The sequence below is a fragment of the Macaca nemestrina genome, chromosome X (genome assembly GCF_043159975.1).
Source record: "Macaca nemestrina isolate mMacNem1 chromosome X, mMacNem.hap1, whole genome shotgun sequence".
Classification (NCBI taxonomy): domain Eukaryota; kingdom Metazoa; phylum Chordata; class Mammalia; order Primates; family Cercopithecidae; genus Macaca; species Macaca nemestrina.
The window spans coordinates 133,256,211-133,278,368 of record NC_092145.1 but is presented as its reverse complement, the minus strand read 5'-3'; the positions used below and the strand labels follow the sequence as shown (position 1 = coordinate 133,278,368).

Below are 22,158 nucleotides of genomic sequence, written 5' to 3'. Positions count from 1 at the left end.
TCTCTGACCACAATGGAATCAAACGGAAACTAGTAACAAAAGCATAACAGCAAAATCTCTAAAAGTTTGAAAACAAAATGATACACTTGGAAATAATCCATGAGTCAAATAGATACCATCAAGAATTTTTTTTAAAGTCATTGAAATAAAGGAAAAAGAAAATGCAGCATAAAGGAAAAAGAAAATGCAGCATATCAACATTTAAGACAGAAAACAGAAACAGAAAATAGCATATTAAAGAGGAAAAACTTTTCAATTCATTTTATGAAGCTAGTATTACCATTATATCAAAATTAGACAAAGAAGTACCACAACAAAAAACATAAACCTACAGACACAAAATTTCAACATGATACCAGCAAATAAAACTCAGTGATACATAAAAGGTTTACAAGTTGATTTAATTCCAGGGATATAAGGCATACACACACAAAAAAGGTAACCATGGAAGGTGATGGATATGTAAATTTGTTTATAGCAATCCTTTCACTATGTATATGTATATCAAAACAGCAAGTCATACAGGTTAAAAATATACAATAAAATTTTTTAAAAACAATCAATGTAATCTACCATATTAGCATGCTAAAGAATGAAAATGACATGAACATAGCAATTGAAGCAAAATGAATTAACCAAATTCAATACCCATTCATGATAACAACTTTCGGAAAGAGAAAAATAAAGAACTTCCTAAAGTTGATAAAAAGCATCTGCCAAAAACTTACAGCATACATTATACATAAAGGTGAAATACTGAATGCTTTCCTATTAAATTCAGGAAAAAGGCAAGTAGTTTACTTTTACCAGTTTTGTTCAAGATAGTGCTTGCTGTTGATCCAAGGAAAGAAAGCAATAGAAGGCATATAAACCTAAAAGGAAGAAAGAAAACTACCTCCATTTGCTGATGAACTAAAGTCTACACAGACAATCCCAAAAAATCTACAAAAATCACTTAGAAATAAGAAGTGGCTGGATGTGGCAAGTCATGCCTATATTCCCAAAGCTTAGGGAGGCCGAGGCAGAAGGACCACTTGAGGCCAGGAGTTCAAGACTAGCTTGGGCAACATAGCAAGACCGTGTCTTTACAGATGATAAATTAAAAGATTAGCCAAGTGTCGTGGCAGAAGCCTGCAGTCCCAGCTACTTGGGAGGCTAAGAGTGGAGGATCGCTTGTGCCCAGAAATTGGAGGTTACAATGAGCTATGATTGCACCACTGCTCTCCAGCCTGGGCAATAGTGCAAGACCCTGTCTTTAAAAAAAAAAAGTGACATTGGCAAGGTTATGTGATACAAAATAAACATGAAATCAATTTTATTTTTATATACTAATAATAGACACGTGGACACTGAAATAAAAAACAGATTGTATAATTGCTTCATAAATGAAATACTTAGAAGTAAATATAACAAAACATGTATACGCATTGTACACTAAAAATTACACAACATTGATGAGATAAATCAGAATATCTAAACAGAGAGACATACTGTGCATTTGAATTGGACTGTTCAACAGAGTAAGTTTAAATTCTCACAAATTTTAAAAAAAGAAAAATACAGGTTTAACACAATTCCTAAGTAAGTAAATTCTAATACATTTATTGTAGTTATTGAGAAGATTGTTCTAAAATTGATATAACTAGCAAAATTTTGAAATAATAAAATACATTGGAGAACTCACTGCACTCACTTTCAAGATGTATTATATAGCTATAGTAATAGAGATAGTGTGGTATTCATAGTGAGATGGACGCATAGATGAATGAAAAAAAAGAATTCAGAAATAGCCCCATAGAGTATGGTCAACTGATTTTAGATAAAGCTGCCAAAGCAGGCCGGGCGCAGTGGCTCACGCCTGTAATCCCAGCACTTTGGGAGGCCAAGGTGGGCAGATCAGGAAGTCAGGAGATGGACACCATCCTGGCTAACATGGTGAAATCCCATCTCTACTAAAAATACAAAAAAAAAAAAATTAGCTGAACGTGGTGGCACACGCCTGTAGTACCAGCTACTCGGGAGGCTGAGGCAGGAGAATCTCTTGAACCTGGGAGGTGGGGGTTGCAGTGAGCGCAGATAGAACCACTGCACTCCAGCCTGGGCGACAGAACAAGGCTCTGTCTCAAAAAAGAAGAACAAAAAAGCTGCAAAAGCAATTCAACTGAGAAATAATTGTACACTTTCAAAAATTGTGCTATAGCAATTGGATAGCCATAGGACAAAAATTAAACCTCAAAAGTTCACACTTCATATAAAAAGCAACTCAAAATATATCATAGATATAATTATTTTTATAAAAACTACTTAAAAAACTTAAGGAAAGAAATAGAATGAAAACATTCAGGACATTGGGCTAGGCGAGGAGTTATTAGATTTGACACCAAATATCAAACTATATAGTATTTCATACAGAAAATCCAGCATACAATAAAAAATAAGTAAACATGCAAAAGAATGAATGAAAAGGATTAGCATCTGGCCTTTGATTTGTTTTCTCCATTTACTGTGGATGCCTGGGACAGAAAGAACTATGACTTGGTTATACTCATGCATTGTAACGTGACAATGAGATTACTATTGCATACCTACTAGGAGGGCTACAGTTAAACATTCTGAACTTAACAAGTGCTATAAAGAATGTAGAGCAACTGCAACGTTCATACTGCTGGTAATGTGTAAAATGGTACAATGTTGCAAACTAATTTGTCATATTGTAAAATAGCTCAAAAATACACTAATCATGTGACCTAGTCATGCATTCCTTGAAGTTTATCCAAAACATGAAAGTCTATGTCCATAAAAAGACTTGTACAAGAACATGCATAGCATGGTGAAAAGGAGGAATATTGAGGCAGGATCAGTAGACAGGGCATACATATATGCACAAGAAAATTTGAAAAGGTAGGTGGAATGGATATTTACATTATCTTACTGATGGCAACTGTTTCACAAATATATACATATCCCAAAATGTATATTGTTTATTTTAAAGTTGCACAGTTCAAGTCAATTATACCTCAATAAAGCATGATTGAGATGGACCAAAATATCTGTCTAAAGGAAAATTTATAGCATTAATTGTACAAACAGAAATGCTGAAAATTTAAGATCTCATAGTCCACCTCAAGAAATTGAAAAAACAGAGTTATTAATTACTAAAATAATTGAAGACATGAACCAATAAAATCGAGATAAGTTAACAAAATTTTAATAATTTTAAAGGAAATATTGACAAATCCCAAAGTTTTTATTTTAAATAGGATAAAAACTGACAAATCTCTTGCAAAACTTATCAAGAAAAGTAAAATACACATGTTACAGTATCAGAAATGTAGACAGAAACATCACTACAGATCCTGCAGAGAAATACATATTATAAACAAAATTATGCTATAAATTTTAAATTTTATAAAATGATAAAAAATCTAAAGCCTAAGAATTCTCAATAGTCCTATGATTATTAAATAAATTGTATCTATAAAGAAAATCCTTCCTACCAATTAATTCCACATCCTAGTGCCTGAATTCCTGATCATTTCACATAATGAGAAAGAAACAACACCAATCTTGCACAAACTCTTCCATGGAACAGAAAAGCATTCCTCCAAATGTTCTGGATGACCCTTATAAACTTTACACCTAATTTATCAGGAAATCAAAGGTTTACATCCTGCCAGTTCAAGTTTATACCCCTCCAATAACCTCATATTAAGATACAATATAGTGACTTGCTAGTATTTAACTTGCACTAAGTACTAAGCACATTTAATAGAGTAATTGCTAATTTACACTTTGTGTATATACTTAGGTGCAATGCAAAGTTCATTTGTTAAAATACTATTACAATTATACTAAATGCAAAATTATCATATATTAAGGCCGTGGAAGTGTCAAGCATTTCCACTTATTATTTTATGTTCTGTATATTGCTTGTTACTGATAAATTGATATTTACTATATTTATGTAAATCATTTCTCATATACAGTATATTTTCTCAAAACATGATGTTATCATATGTTATATAACAGCTCTAGACTGAAAATATTTTGCAATAAGCAATACATTTATCACTTCATCATTCTTTATCAAGAGATTGGTGTTTCTCATTAAATTTCTCATTAAATTTCTCATTTAAGTCATAGTAATATCAGATCTGCAGTAATAACAACAAACAACATTACTTGGGAGTGTGCTTATTTTTTAACTTTTGGAAAATATGTGCAGATATATTTATGTTTTAAATATAAAATAAATTTTTGGCTTTTTGGCTTTTGTTGTTTCTCATACCAGCTATATATTTTTTATTTTGCTTTGCTTTATTGCTAGTGTCAGTCAAATACATTCTTTTTATTTGCCTAAATGAAATAACTTAATTGATGTAAAAACTATTGAAGTTTTCAAAATATTTTATTAGTAAACCATATATTTGGCATTTATATGAAATATAAATAATATTAATGAAATGAGTGAACATATATCCATCAAAAACTTCAAAAAATAAATGTAGAGTATCAATCCATGAACAATGGTTTGAATGATGGCTGCCTTCTCAACAGAATCCATGGAGAACTGGAAAAATGGTACAGCATCTTTCCAATGCTGAGAAACAAGATAACAATTTTGAACCCAGAATCATAAAAACAGTTTCTATGCCACAAACAGGTCCAAAGGCAAGGGAGGAACATCTTTTTGTTCAGAGGCTTAAGTACAACCTTTCACCAAGAATGCTGACAAGACAGGCTAAAAGATGAAAACATGAGGAAAAATCTAAGCAAGGATATCAGAAGCTGCACACTATGGTAAAAATAGACTTCACAAAATTAGCCCAGTCCTGTCAACAAATAAACAATAAAACAAACAACAATAAACCAGATGAGGAATAAATCTCAAGATTTAATATATTGTATTACCTTATATGTCCAGTACTCAACAACAAAATAAAAATTCCAAAACTATGAGACATGGGAAAAAAGAGGAAAGTGTGACAAATATATAGGACACAAGACAGACAACAGAAACTGCCTTTGCAGAGACCAAAATGTTGGAGTAGCAGACAGGCTTCAAAACAGCTATCATAAGTGTGTTTTAAAAACAAAAGGAAACTATGTTTATAAAATTAAAAAATATAATGTTAGCTTAAAATCTGTGCATTTCACTGAATTGCTCATTCAATAAAATGAAAGAAAAAAATGAGTAATTATCAAGTTTTCAAGAAAATGTTTAAATAAAATATGACAAAAAGGCCACAAGGAAAAGGCAGGGATACAAGGAGTTTTTCTGCTGTTAGGTTGCATTTACATAAATTGGTACTTTCTGGCCGGGCGTGGTGGCTCACCCCTGTAATCCCAGCACTTTGGGAGGCCAAGTCAGGTGGATCACAAGGTCAAGAAATTGAGACCATCCTGGCCGACGTGGTGAAATCCCGTCTCTACAAAAAATACAAAAATTAGCTGGGCGTGGTGGTGCGCGCCTGTAGTCCCAGCTACTCAGAAAGCTGAATCAGGAGAATCACTTGAACCCAGGAGGTGGAGGTTGCAGTGAGCCGAGATTGCACCACTGCACTCCAGCCTGGAGACACAGTGAGACTCCATCTCAAAAAATAAATAAGTAAATAAATAACGAAAAAAGTAATAGGTAACATTTTGGCTATTAACGTAGCTTTTAAAATTACCACAAAATTTATATTCTATAATATATTACATATTGACTTGTTTGTTTTTCACTGGGCTATGCCTCAACAATGTACCTCTACCATGTAATCCATACCTGGCACATGTTGGGAACTGGGGAAACACTTAGGCAATCAATGAAAAAAAAATCTAACATTAAGCAAATAAACACAGGAGAATCGCTTGAACCCAGGAGAGGGAGGATGCAGTCAGCCAAGATCGTGTCACTGCACTCCAGCCTGGGCAACAGAGCAAGATTCTGTCTCAAAAATAAAATAAAAATAAAAAAGAGAGAGACAGAAAAGATAAACCCTTCAGAAAATTATTTGTCTTTTAAGAAAAATTTTAATCTTATTGATACAAAGATTGGGTTAATTAGGCATAAGAGGAAAAACAATTAAACTTATTTCAAAAAGGAGAATATACGGAGCTCTTTTCAGGAATGACTGAGAAGCTCTATCAGACAAACCATTCCGCTGAGAAAAACTAGAAAAGCTGGAAGATATTAAAGACATTCTTCAAAGGCACTACTAACCCAAGGAAGCAACCACTTGATGAGACAAGTTCTCAAAACAGAAGCCCAAGGGATGAAACCCAAGTTTGGTACCTCTTTTCCCCTCAAAATATATGCTAACTCAAAGTGGGTGATTGAGAAGCCAAGATACTAATCACGAAGCTGTGGTTTAGACACTATGCAGCTAAGCAGGTATTTTAGTAGTCTCAAAAACTCAGGGGACACAGATCAAAACTGACAGTGCACCAGGGAGAAAGAAACAGGAAGGCAACCCAGGGGTTCATGTGGCATCCCTGAGAGGCTATGCCCTAAATGCTTATATGAGCCAGAAATAGAAAACATCTCACAAAACCTGAGACGCAGCTTCAAAAGGAATATCCTTGATTGCTGACAGCTGCCCACATGCTAACTGTCTCTTAGAAGCAAAAGCAAATGCTCACTAAAAAGGAAAAATTTTTCAAAATTTCCTATTATTTATATGGTATTTCATACAGAAAATCCAGCATACAATAAAAATAACCATATAGGCAAAAGCATAAATGGGAAAGAAAAGATTAACAACAGGCTTGTAATCCATTTTCTCCACTTACTGGGAATAAATAGCAAGGAAAGATTGATGACTTGTGTATATCATGCAATTTAGAGCAACAGTGAGATATCACTGCACACCTATTAGAGGAGCTACAATTAAATATATTGACTAAAACAAGTGCTGGCAAGTATGTAAAGCAACTAACTCTCATAATATTGGTAGGATGTAAAACAGTATAATTATGTTGCAAAACATATTGATTTATTCTAAAACAACTTTAAAGTACACTTCGCACATGATCCAGCCATTCCACTCCTTGAAGTTTATCCAAGAAAAATGAAATTATACATTCATAAAAAGACTCATACAAGAATGTCCATAGTATAGTTTTAAGTTGGGTAGTGTGATGATTCTGGCTTTTCTCCTTTTGGTTAGAATTGTTTTGACTATTGGGGCTCTTTTTTGGATCTATACTATAAAGCTAAGGTAACCAAAACAGCTTGGTACTGGTACAGAAACAGACACACAGACCAACGGAATGCAGCAGAAAACTCAGAAAGGTAAGCCATACACCTACAACCATCTGATCTTTGACAAGTCCAACAAAAACAAGCAATGAAGCAATGGGCATTCAATAAATGGTGCTGGAATAAGGGGCTGGCCATATGCAGAAGATAGAAGCTGGACCCCTACCTTTCATTACATAGAAAAATTAACGCAAAACAGATTAAAGATTTAAATGTAAGACCTCAAACTATAAAAATCCTGGAAGACAACCAAGGAAATACTTTTCTCGACATCAGCCTTGGCAAAGAATTTTTGGCTAAGTCCCCAAAAGCAATTGCGGTAAAAGCGAAAATAGACAAGTGAAACCTAATTAAACAAAAGAGCTTCTGCACAGCAAAAGAAACTATCAACAAAGCAGGCAACCTACAGAATGAGAGAAGATATTAATAAACTATGCATCCAACAAAGGTCTAATATCCAGAATCTATAGGGACTTTAAACAAATCAACAAGAAAAACATAAATAACCAAATTTAAAAATGGGCAAAAGACATGAAGAGATACTTCCCAAAAGATGCATACGACAGCCAACACACACAAGAAAAATTACTCAGTATCACTAATCATCAGAGAAATTCAAATAAAAACCACGATGAGATAATGTATCACACAAGTCAGAGTGTCTATTATTAAAAAGTCAAAAAAACAACAGATGCTGGCCAGGCTGTGGAGAAAAGAAAACACTTTTACACTGTTGATGGGAATGTAAATTAGTCCAGCCATTGTGGAAAGCAGTCTGGAGATTTCTCAAAGAACTGAAAACAGAGCTACTATTCAACCCAGTATTCCTGTTACTGGGTACATACTCAAAGGAAAATAAATCATTCTACCAAAAAAGACATGCACTCACATTTTCATCGCTGCACTATTCACAATAGCTAAGACATGGAATCAACCCAGGTGCCCATCAATGGTAGACTGGATAAAGAAAATGTGGTACATGTACACCATAAAATACTATGCAGACATAAAATATAATGAAATAATACTATTTGCAGCAACATGAATGGAATTGGAGGCCATAATTCTAAGTGAATTAACACAGGAACAGAAAATCAAATACTGCATGTTCTCATGTGTTGGTGGGAGCTAAATATTTGATTTTGATTTTAACTTCTTATTTATTTTATAATTTCAAAAAAGTGTATTCTCGAATATTAAATTTTCAGGATTTTGTCTTTGGCATTAATGCTCTAAATTTTCCTTTAGATACATGTTTTGGTACATGGCACACAGTTTTTAATAGCTTAATTAGGTATAATTGATTTCAGATGAACTGCACAATTTAATATATATTTGTGTGTGTGTTTGTGTGTGTGTAGTTGAGCACACATGGACATCAATATGGGAACAACAGACACTGAAGACTACTAGCAGGTGGAGGGAGAAAGAGGGGGTGAGTTTAAAAAATACCTATCCAGTACTATGATCACTACCTATGTGATGAGATCTGTACTCTAAGCCTCAGCATCACACAATATTCCCATGTAACAAACCTGCACATGTACCTCCTGTATCTAAAATCAAAGTTGAAGTTACTAACAATGAAGAATGTCCATGGTATGGGAAAGTGGGGAGAGCTCGGGCAAAATTAGGAGGGGGAAATCCAAAAGTGCACAAGGAAAGCTGGGGACAGGGATAAATATGTTCATAATCTTAGGTGTAGAGATGGTTCCTATCTCTCTCTCTCTCTCTCTCACACACACACACACAAATATATATATATATATTTATATATTTATATATATATTTATATATATTTATATATTTATATATATATTTATATATTTATATATATATATTTATATATAGTAGCTTATTTGAAATCAATTATACTTCATTTAAGCTGTTAAAAACTGTGTACTACATGCCAAAATATGAGACTAAAGGAAAATTTAGAGCATTAATGCCAAAGATAAAATCCTGAATACTGAAGATTTGAGAATACACTGCATGAAATTAAAAAATAAATCAGAAAATAAAATCAAAATTTTAAACATGAAAAATTAAAATCAACATCAGTTAATAAAATCTAAAAAAAATTAAATAGCAATTGAAGAATTCTGTTGTTGTTTGAAAGGAAAAAATATAATAAATCCCTGGCAAGACCGATCAAAGGAATTTTAAAAAGACATATATTATCAACAGCAGAAATGTAGAGGGCAGCATCCCTAGGATACTGGAGATACATACATTATGTTGTAAGCAAATTTATGCCAATAAACTTGAAATTCATGAAATGAGAGAAACAAAAATATAGCAAAACAGTTAAACCAGGAAACTTCAATGATTCTATATCTAATCAAAAACTGTATCTCTATAAGAAAAACCTTCCAACAAATAAATTATTTGTTGGTGCCTAAATTTCTGATCTTTCTTATATAATTGAGAATTAAATAACACAAGTATTGGACAAGCACTTTACACAGGAGAGAAACAGTAAAAACTCTGCCCAAAATGCTTTATAAGACCTCTATAAACTTGATACCAAACTAATAAGGCCATTATATAAAAGGAAAACCAAAGGTTTGTATGCCTAATGACAAACACAAAAAACTAAATAAAAGTAACATTTTATATTTGACAAGCAGAATCTAAAGATACTTCAATTATAATTAACCATGAACAAATTGGCTTTAATACAAGAATGGATTCTTGTTGCTTTGTTTTCAAATCAAACAATCTTGACAAAGAAATGAAATTATGTCACTACGACAGCAGTTACAGAAAAGCCATTTCATATAATTAGCCACTTATGAGTCTTTTTTTAAAAAAAAATTAAAAACTGCAGCATATATAATCAGTGGTGAAAAACTGAAGAACTTCTTCAGGTGAAAAAAGAGACAAGGATGTCTACTATCACCAATTCTACTCAGCATTTTAGGGAAAATTTGGTTCAGGGCAATAATGCAAAAAAAAAAAAAAAAAAGAAAAAGCCACAAATAATGAAAACCATGAACTGTACCCTATGTCTATATACAGACTGCATAATTATGCTTCCAGAATATCTAAAAGCAATCTGTAAGCAATGTATTAGAACTAATAAGTAAATATTTCAAGATTGATAGGTAACACACATTTAAACAAACACTTTTTCTTCTAAGAATAGCAATTCTTAATAAACTGTTCATACATATCATAAGAAATGACACAAAAACCCCACTGGACAAGGTTATATTTTTAAGGCTTTTTCTATATATTTAGCAGTCATTATAACCCTGAATATTGTTACTTTTTTCCGATACAGAGACTCCAAAATATAAACCAAACTTTATAACAAACTTGACATTTAATCCGAAGGAAACAATAAAAAGGGCATTCTTTGTATAATTTTTCTTATGGTCTTTAGTCTAATGATCTCATTGACTAAATAGATTAGCTTCTTTAAAGTGAGTCACAAGTATTTTCTCTACAAAATTTGTTTATATATTTTTTCATATTCTTTTCCACTGTTTTCTAGTTCTATCTTTTGGCATGATTTCTTAACTGTTTCTATATTACCTTAAAAGTTAAAAAAAAAAAAAAAAGGAAAAAAATTAAACAACTACTGTTGTTTAGAAAACAATCACTAGTGATATGCCACTACGTGTTTACTTCTTTTTTTTTTTTTTGAGACGGAGTCTCACTCTGTCACCCAGGCTAGAGTGCAGTGACCGGATCTCAGCTCACTGCAAGCTCCGCCTCCCGGGTTCCCGCCATTCTCCTGCCTCAGCCTCCCGAGTAGCTGGGACTACACGTGTCTACTTCTTTAACTTCCTTTCGCTATTTAAAAATTTGCCTTATGCTTGGTGTAAAATTTTCAAAAAATGCACATAACTATATCCTCTTGGAAGTAACCATGATATCAGTAAAGTGTGTCTAAGGACAGATATTCACATAAATTGGCATTTACATAATATATGTATATTATATATATATTATATATATTATATACGTATATATATATTATACATGTGAAATTATAATTTGCTTTACTTTTTACCAGCAATATATTCTGGAAATACCATCTGGAAGTATATAAGATCTATTAGATTGGTTGCATAGCTACATAATATCCATAGAATAAAAACAATATAATTTATTGAAAAGTAGCTCTTTTGCCAATTTTGTAACCACACATTTATGCTTATTTTTTAGTGGCTGTACTGGATACAGTCCTAAAAGGCAAATTATTTTTTTAAAAAGCAAGTGAAAACTACTTTGTTAATGCTAAACTAATTTCCAAAAACCCAGTACTATTTTATACCCCCTCAATAATCTGGTATCAAGATAAAGGATACCTTTTTATTTAATTTGCATTAATTATTACGCATAGTTAATAGCATTAATGAAAATGTATGCTTACTTTATGTAAAATGAATTTTACTATTTGTTAGTTTATAATTTATATTTAATATACTAAAATTTTATATATTAAACCTGTGCATATACACCTTACTTTCACACATGTTCTATATATTGCCAGTTACTGAATCAACTCCTATATGCATTATATTTACATAAATCATTCCAGATATGCAACATAATTTGCCAAAGCAATAATTTTGCTATAGATCATACAAATGTCACTTCATTATTCTTTATAAAGAGTTTTAATTTCTTCTCACACATTTTCTCATGCATGTCAACTTTAACAGCAAATGAGCAATTATAAAAACGATTTTTATAATTTTCTTTGGAATGTGTTTACATTATTTTGGATATATTTTGTAGATATTTATACATTTTAATAAAAAGTAGACATTTATCCCATGAGAGATTTTCTTTTGCTTGTGATGTTACTGTCAATCAAATAAATTATATTTGTATTTACAGAAATGGAATATTTAGATTGACCATATAGGCACTGGACTTTTAAAAATATTTTATTATTAACCTGCATATTAGATACCTATATGAAATACAAAAAAAAAAAAAAATCAATGAAATGAACAAATGTATACCAACTGAAAACTTCTGAGAAATAAAGATATATTACCTATCCTAGAACGACGACTTAAAATTCGGCTTCCTTCTGAACAGAATCCATAAAGAATCAGAGAAAATGGAGCAGAATCTTCCCAATGCTGAAAGAAAAAATACAAGTTTCAACCCAGATTCTATATCCAGCAAAATTATCCTTACAAACTGATTAGCCACATAAATAAACCTGAAATAATGTATTGCTTGACAAGCTATAATTCATGTTGCTACCCTCAGGAGATGAAAATTGAGAACGAAGAAAATTCGAGAAGAGCACGAGGCTCGAGGGCTAAGGTGGCGCCCTCTGCTGGTAGCTGTTGCTGATGGCAGTCGGCTGGAATTTTAGCCTAGCAATTTACCTATAGCATCACAACTGCTGCCTTAGGTTGGTTACGAAAGGGTCACTAAGCTTGGTCCAGAATCCGTGTGTGGCCATAAACCCCATCTCTTGAAGGCAGAGGGTGTAAAAAATGTGTGGGCATGTTTATAATTTGCAATAAACAAAAATTTAAAGGAGGAAATTAAATTGAATTAAAAATATTAAATAAACACAAACGTAGGCATGAAAGGAGAAATAGAGAAATAAAAAGAGATGGAAAAAATAGAAAATAAATGGCAAAATTGTCAAGTTGAAATCAAACTATATTAATAAAAACATTAATTTTTAAAAGCTTAAACATTCCAACTAAAATGCATAGGTTTTGAGACTAGAAAAGAAGCAAGTCCCAATTATTTGCTGTTTATATGAGAGGCAATTTAAATTGAAAGACACAGTAAGGTTGAAAGTAATAGTATAAAAAATAATGTGCAATGCAAAATTAAGCATAAGAAAACTGGAACGTGTACAATAACGCCAAACAAAGTAGACATCTAGGAAAGGAAAGTAACTAGAGATAAAGAGGAACATTTCATTATCATTAAAGGATCTATTCATCAGGAATGGAAGAAACACAATATTTACATATGTCATCATTACAGAATCTGGAAACAGAGACAAAATATAAGTCATTATATGTTAATAAATTTGAAATAATGTAAAATGTAGAACTCTGGTTAAACCCAACTTAATGAAAATAAAACTGAGCAAAACTGCATAGTCTTATTAAGTAAATTACATCTATAATGAAAAATTCCCTATAAGTGAGTCCTGTGCTCTGGGGATCGAATTGGTGAATTTCCCCCTACAACTGAGAAATACATGACATGAATCTTATACAAAAGTTGCAGAAAATGAAAGCAGTAGGCAACTCCTCTAAATGATTTACGAGTTCTGGGCCAGGTGCAGTGGCTCACGCCTGTAATCCCAGCACTTTGGGAGACCGAGGCGAGTGGATCACCTGAGGTCAGGAGTTTGAGACCAGCCTGACCAATATGGTGAAACCGTGACTCTACTAAAAATATAAAAATTAGCTGGGCGTGGTGGTGCACACCTGTAGTACCAGCTACTCAGGAAACTGAGGCAGAAGAATTGCTTGAACCTGGGAGGCAGAGGTTGCAGTGAGCCGAGATTGCGCCACTGCATTCCAGCCTGGGTGACAGAGGGAGACTCCATCTCAAAAACAAACAAACAAACAAAAAAAGAGATCTGTATAAACTTTACACCAAACTGAAAAATGTATCACATGAAAAGGTTATATATATACATATATGTACACACACACACATATATCTCATGAACAAATGAAAAAAAAAGTTTAACAAACTGAATCCAAAGTTACATCAAATGTGATACACTATAAATAAATTAGATTTTATCCCAGAGTGAATTCTTGTTGCATTAACACTTTGAAATCACAAAAGTTCAGTAAATCATAGAAATATATAACAATATTGTGATTATTATAAGTGCAAAAACTAACATATCCACTTAATATTAGAAAAAAATCATAAAATTGTAGTTAATATCATAATCAGTGTTGAAATATTCAAATATTTCCCTGAGATCAGGAATGAGAAAAAGATTCCTACTGTCACCAGTTCCATTCAACATTTATGTAGGCAATAATAGAAGAAAAAGAAAAAAAAGACATACGGATGGGAGAGGAAGAAATTAACTGCCATTATTCACATGCTGAATGTTTATATTTCTAGACTAACACCAGCGTATATATTATATGTTAGAATTAATAAATTTAGCAATTACTGGATATATGGTTAATATAAAAATAAACTGTAACCGTATTTCCAAATTCCAGCAACAAATAATTAGAAGATTAAATTAATTAAAGACACCATTTACAATGCCAAGATTATCAAAATCTTAGGTAAAATTTTAATGAAAGCTTAGCAATATATTTACATACCAAACTATAGAAAATTATTCAGATGAATTAAATTGAGATATTAACAACTCAATGGTGAATGTTTATTAAATGGAAGATGTAGTTTTTTGTAAGGTGATCAATGCTTCCCACTTTGAAGCATATGCAATCCCATTCAACACGAACCCAAGTCAAATCCAAGCAGTAATTCAGCATATTCTATAAATCATCAAATTTAAAAATTGGACTAATGGAGAGAATTAACAGAAAGTTCAATTTCAGTCAGATAGAATGAAAAAAGACCTAATGGTGAACGATTAGGGCAATTTGGGACACTGTGATTTAATGCCACTAGAGTTGGTGCATGAATTATACAGTACCTTGGTGTTGATATTCTATCAGGAAACTAAAGACAGGATGATGACTTGTGACATCTACACTTTGTATTTTAACATCTGAAATCATCTACTGAATTTTTGTACACTTTGTACACTCTATTATTCAGGAATGCTTTTGTTTGTTTGTTTGTTTGTTTGTTTTACCTGAGATGGAGTCTCGCTCTGTCACCAGGCTGGAGTGCAGTGGCATGATCTCGACTCACTGCAACATCTGCCTCCCGGGTTCAAGTGATTCTTCCACCTCAGTTTCCCAAGTAACTGGGACTACAGGCGCGCACTACCATGCCCAACTGATTTTTGCATTTTTTGTAGAGACGGTGTTTCACCATGTTGGCTAGGATGGTCTCGATCTCTTGACCTCGTGATCCGCTCGCCTCTGCCTCCCAAAGTGCTGTGATTACAGGCGTGAGCCACTGTGCCTGGCCTCAAGAATGAATCTTTCAAACCACAGGAAGAATTATCATTTTTATGAGGACTTCAAAATAGCATGCTTATACAGAAGGTGGAGTGTATAATTCACTGCACATTTAAATATTAGCATTTTTATGGAATACTGGAAATTATGTGCAGGTTTTTGCTCTATATGTGGTAAATGGAATGGATTACTTTGGTTTTACTTTGCATGTTTGGAAAAAAAACACTGATGTCACAGAAGTAAAGAGATTTTCCGGAGTTTATAAAGAGAATAGCAGAATCGAACAGAAGGATCATCCTTCTATAACCTAGTCCTGAGCATTGCACTATTCTCTTCCATATTCAATATGCCATTTATCAACAAGTGTGACTCCCTTTAAAAGGGAGACAAATACATTCAAAATTATCAGAATCATTTCCTTAAACTTGAATTATACGCTATAACTGGGCTCTAATCTCGTCCATGTCACAAATATTATGATGATTTCTCTGAGATGTAATCACACACAAATTGAGCATTGTACTTTAAGAAATTGCTTCTGGAAGCTGGTTTTTCTTATACACTATATGCTTCATTTTCAATAGATGCAATTACAGAGTGCTTTTTTTTCTTTAGCAATATGTCAGTCAATGAATATACACAATTCACTAATTCTGATGGTACTTAAGTGGTTCTCTGCCATTGATGATGGTCCTGTTACACAGTTAAACATAAATGCATTTTTCTTTTTTCTTTTCTATTACTTTTTTTTTTTTTTTTTTGAGATAGAGTCTTGCTCTGTCACCCAGGCTAGAGTGCAGTGGCACGATCTTGGCTCACTGCAACCTCCGTCCCCTGGGTTCAAATGATGCTCCTGCCTCAGCCTCCCAAGTAGCTGAGACTACAGGCATGAACCAGCACACCTGGCTAATTTTTATATTTTTAGTAGACACAGGGTTTCACCATGTTGGCCAGCTGGTCTCGAACTCCTAACCTCACGTGATCTGCCTGCTTCAGCCTCCTAAAGTGCTGGGATTACAGGCGTCAGTCACCATGCCTGGCCTACTTCATGTTTTTAATTGGAAGACAAAATTGGATGTATTTATCATATACAACATCAAGTTTTGAAATAGGTATTGTGAAATGACTAAATCTAGTTAATTAACATACACATTTTTCTGAAAATAGCAATCCTTCATAAGGTTTTTATACACATCATGAGAAAGGGCATAACAAATCTACAGGATAAAATTATATTTTTAAGGGTATTCATATACATATATGAAATGAATCACTACAACACTATTATTGTCAATTTTTCTAATATGGGAACAGGTACACTTAATATGAGACAAACTTCATAATACATGTCACATTTAACTCTAGTTGAACAATAAAAGGTCATTCCTTGTAGCAATTTTATTTATGACCCCTCGTACAATAATTTCACTGACTAGAGATCAGCTTTTTAAAGTGGTTCACAAATTAATTGTCTCCGCATAACTTGCTTATATTGCGCTTATACTGTGTCTTTTCTTTCTGTTTTCTAATTATCCTTTCTTCAAGTATAACTTTTCATGCTGTTCTGTACTATTTTAAAAATAAGAACAAAAAGCAAAGAGCAGATATCCAAAACAATCATTAGTCATAGGCCGTCATGTAGATATTTCTACAATTTTTCTTTAGGTCATTGAAAATACAGAGTGTGCTCATTGTAAAGTTTTGAAAAAGTGCAGATACAGATTTCATTCTCAGATGTAAACACGATCAGCAGTAAAGTTCGTATATGGACATAAATATACGTAAATATATGTTAATATGCATAATATGTGTATATATTTGTGCACATGACTAATTGAAATCACAATGTGCTTTTTTTTCTTTAGCAATACATCTTGGAGATGTTTTCTGTAAATAAATATAGGCACACCTGACTGATTGCAAAAGCTGAACAGTAATCATAGTATGGACATATCATAAGTTATTTGACAATTTCTCTATTCCCTTTTTTGTACCTACGCCTTTATGCCCTTCTCTGAGTATCTGTCCAATCCTAGAAGTGGAAGTACTGTGTAAAGGATATGTAACTTAAAACTCTTCTAAGGAATTTTAAATAAAGTTACAAAGATCTAGTATCATTTCATACCCTTTACAAAAATCTATGACCAGATATATAAAAATATATATATTTAATATTCATTAAGAAATAAAGCTATATAAATTACTGTAGATAGAAAATGTTTTCTTTTCTTTTTTTTTTTTTGAGACAGAGTCTTGCTCTGTCACCCAGGCTGGAGTGCAGTGGTGCGATCTCGGCTCACTGCAAGCTCCGCCTCCCGGGTTCACGCCATTCTCCTGCTTCAGCCTCCCGAGTAGCTGGGACTACAGGCACCCGCCACCTCGCCCGGCTAGTTTTTTGTAATTTTTAGTAGAGACGGGGTTTCACCGTGTTAGCCAGGATGGTCTCGATCTCCTGGCCTCGTGATCCGCCCGTCTCGGCCTCCCAAAGTGCTGGGATTACAGGCTTGAGCCACCGCGCCCGGCCAGAAAATGTTTTCTAAAAGCAGATGTTATTGCATATTGTATAACAACCATAAAACTAAAATAGTTTGCTATAGGTAACACAGGCTTCATCTTACTATTTTATATCAATAGATTTTGCCAGTTCTCATGTAATTTCTCATCTAGGTCAACATTAGGTTCAAGTCGCCAAGTGTCAGAACAAACCATTTTGAAATTTTCATTAGGAATATGCTTAAATCATTTTAATTTGTATACAATTCAGATCTTTTTGGTTACTGTAGTATTTTAATTTTAATTCAATTTAATTTTTTTAGAGATGAAGTCTGCCTATGTCACTCAGGCTGGAGAGTATTGGTTATTCACGAGTGCATTTGAGGTCACTGCTGCCTTGAACTCCAAGGCTCAAGTGATCCTCCTGCCTCAGCCCCCCAAGTAGTTGGGATGACAGGTGCATGCCACCATGCCCAGCTTAAGATTTTAAAAATTGGAATAATAAAATAATAATTTTAATTGGAATATTTTTGACTTTTATAATATTTTATTCTCTTATTCCTTTTACTTGGCTTTCCTTCTATTGTCATTCAAATGAAGTATCCTTTGCCTTACATAGAGGAAATAATTTTAATTGAAAACTACATTTTGAAATTTTTGAATTATTTTATTAGAAATACATGTTTGCTATATATTTGAAATATAAATAATATTAATGAAACAACAAATATATTTCCACCAGAAAGATAATATGACCAAGGCCTTAGGGGACACGTGTATGCACTTTCCCAATTATATCACTCTGCTTCCTCCTAGAAACACATACGCAAACACAAACACACACACATACATGCACATACACCCCCCAAAATTTTGGTGTTTATTTTTTTAGGTTATATTTATCGTGACTGTATGTCGTCTTTATTTATCCTTCAAATCATAATACAAATGGAGTAAAGTGAAAACCTACCAACTGACCAGATCTATGTAGTTAGCCAAAAGAACCTAGCTGTATAAAACCCGGATGGAGAATGAAACAGTCAGACTTCCAGAAGGATAAAAGAAATAAATCCTTTTTGCCATCTCCCATCATTATGGCTTTCCTTTTCCTTATAGTTAACCACAGCTCTGACTCCTAACAACTTGCACTGACTTTTCCTGCTGTGAATGAAAGGAGTAAGAGCAGGCTTGTAACTATTCTCTAACAGGAATGCCTGAAAAAAGTTAATGACTTCCTAGTAAAGGTGCTGACATAATAACTCTTTGTAAACATGCTAATAGATATTACTATTTTACCAGGATGTACTTTGTCTGTCTAGGTTGTTTATTATAAACAACCCTGGAAGTTATGGATCTATGCAGATTCACTGGCTGAAGAATAACATATAGTGTAATTAATGGAGACTGTGTAATTAACAGTGTAAAATGGGATGAGCCAAAAAATTAAATGACTCCCTTTTTTAAATAATATTTTCTCAAACATTATTCAACACAACTCATCTTTTACTGTAACACAAAATCACATCCTGATGTGGAAGAAAAATGGCACTAGTCGGGACTGTTTCTGATGCTTTCATGACCTCCAAAAAATATAATGTTTTATATTTTGACTAGATGTTTGCCTCTATCACTTAAATCACAAATAAAATGTGGTGTAAGAGCTACCATTCATGTGAGTCTGATTTCAAAACACAACTCTTTGTAACAACACACCGGTTTTGGAAACTCATATAAATAGTTTCAGACAATATTATTTTTGTATGTGTGAATTCCTTTGCTCAACGTTATGGCCATGAGATTTATCTAAGTTGTATACAGAAGTTTGTTCATATTCATTGCTGCATGATCTTACATTGTGTGATATACCATATTTTACCCATTTTTAGAGATGGTGATTTAATTTCTAGGTCGTGTCCAGTTTGGGCTATTAGGAATTAGTGTTTCTATATGCGTTTTGGCATATGTTAATTTTTAAGATGATTATATGTCAGCGAGAATTACTATGTCATACTGAATGCCCATATTTAGCTTAACGGAACCTGCCAAAACTTTGCCAGAGTCTCCTCCCACAAACAATGTGTGAGAGTTTCTCACAGATATAAGGTATTGTCAGGGTTAGAGCCTCATGTTTGCTCAGGAACTATGAGTGGGGAAAATTCTCCTGTGGCAGGGAGTGTGAGACCAAGAAGAGCATGGTGGTGTAACTGCACTGATGAAACATGGGGGCTGTTAATGCAGCTGTGATTTACCTGGTAGCGCACTGAAGAAGGGGGAGCGATGCACAGAACAAGGACAGAAGTCAATGTAGGAGTTCGAAATTGGTCCTTGTTAAAGGGCTAGGCTGCACATATGCACAAGACTCATCAAGGCCCAGCAGGGCACGAATGTGAAGTTAAACGAAGAACAAAAATACCAGAGGTCTTGCAGTGTTCAAAGACTGTGGGGTTTTGGCATAGCCAGAGTAGAAAAAATATCTGGTCATTTAACATATGTTTATGTAGAGTGCAAGTTGAAGAGGTACAGGAATGAAGCAGAAAAAAATATATGTGTTTTGAAGAAAAGTGGCCAAATATTCCTTTGTTTTGTTAAATAAAGCCAAACTGCAGATCCAAGATCATTGAAATTGAAGCATGTTAAATAGAAATAGATGTGCACATGGGTACTCACATTTAAACTGAGAGACAAACATTTTTAAGAAATTAAAATTTCGAGAGGAGTTCAGATAAATTTCCTACCTAGGAATGATGATTTAAATTTCCTACCTGGGAATGATGGCTTCTGGTATAGTTCGGATCTGTGTTCTCACCCAAATCTCATGTTCAACTGCAATTCCCAGTTTGGAGGCGGAGCCTGGTGGGGGGGTGATTGGAACATGGGGGCAGAGTTCTCATGAATGGTTTAGTACCGTCCCCTCTGGTACTGTATAGTGACTAAGTTCTGAAGAGATCTGATTGTTTAACAGTGTGTGGCATCTCCCCTCTCTCTCAATCCTACTCCTGCCATGTAAGACTCCTGTTCTTGCTTTGCCTTCTACCACAAGTCAAAGATCCCTGAGGCCTCCCTAGAAGCAGATGCTACCATGCTTCCTGTACAGCCTACGGAACCGTGGGCCAATTAAATCTCTTTTCCTTATAAATTACCCAGTCTCAGGTATATCTTTATAGAGATGCAAGACCGCACTAATAATGGCTTCCTTCTCAACAGAATCCATGGAGACTGGAGAAAATGTGGCAGCATTTTTCCAATGTCAAAGGAAAAAAATAATAAAACCATCAACTCCAAATCATCTAGCAAAATTATCCTTCCAAACTGAGACTGAAATAAGACACATCCACACAATCAAACCTGAGACAATTTGTGGCTGGACGACCTGAAATATAAGTAATACCGCAGGATCTTCAGGATGAAAGAAAATGACACCACACGGAAATTAAGAACTACAGAAAGGAAAGAGGCGCCCTGGAGAGGGAAAAAGACAACTATTCTTTACTTTTGCAATGTATCCGACTCTATGAAGCAAAAATGGTAAACAGTATTGTATATGTGAAATATATGACATAGCATAAATGAAAGGGGATTAGTCAAAATGTAGTGCTGTGAGGCTATATTTACATGGGATGGTATTATCATAATTCAAAGTAGACCAAAATAATATAAAGAATCATATGCCAATTCCTGGAGCAAGAGTTAAATATGATACAAGAAGGTGTAAGTTCCTTCTAGTACTGTGGCTACATAGAAAATTACCCCAAACTTGATCTTTATATAATAATAAAGGAATACTCCTTATTTACCCATATTTTTTTCACTAGGTTGTACGTCGATGAAGCACTAACATCATATGGTCCATACCAGGCACATGTTGTGAACTGAGGAAATATTTATGGAGTAAATAATGAAATATTTAAATGAAGTAGAATGAAATGAAAAATGATGCTCTCCTTGGGACAATTATTTGCCCTAAAATAAATTTACATATATATATATACACACACACACACACACGAGATATATATATACACCATATATATGTACTTATATTATATATGTATATACACACACACACGTGCATACACTTGTGAAGCAATATCCACAATGAAGAAAATGTGGGCCGGGTGTGGTGGCTCATGCCTGTAATCCCGGCACTTTGGGAAGCTGAGGTTGGCAGATTGCCTAAGGTCAGGAGTTCGAGACCGGACTGGCCAACATGGTGAAACCCCGTCTCTACTAAAAACACAAAAAAATTAGCCAGGCTTGGTGTCACGCACCTGTAATCCCAGCAACTCAGGAGGCTGAGGCAGGGGAATCCCTTGAACCGAGGAGGCGGAGGTTGCAGTGAGCCAACAT

General features: G+C 33.8%; 1 long non-coding RNA gene across 1 annotated transcript in view; it reads right to left on the bottom strand.

The window, feature by feature from the left end:
- The window catches only part of LOC139360721 (uncharacterized), a 135,382-nt gene that overhangs the window by 61,181 nt on the left and 52,043 nt on the right, over positions 1 to 22,158 (bottom strand). Inside the window, exon 3 of the long non-coding RNA XR_011618201.1 lies at positions 12,261 to 12,348. This is a non-coding gene — a long non-coding RNA (uncharacterized lncRNA). The remainder of the gene's footprint in view (positions 1 to 12,260; positions 12,349 to 22,158) is intronic.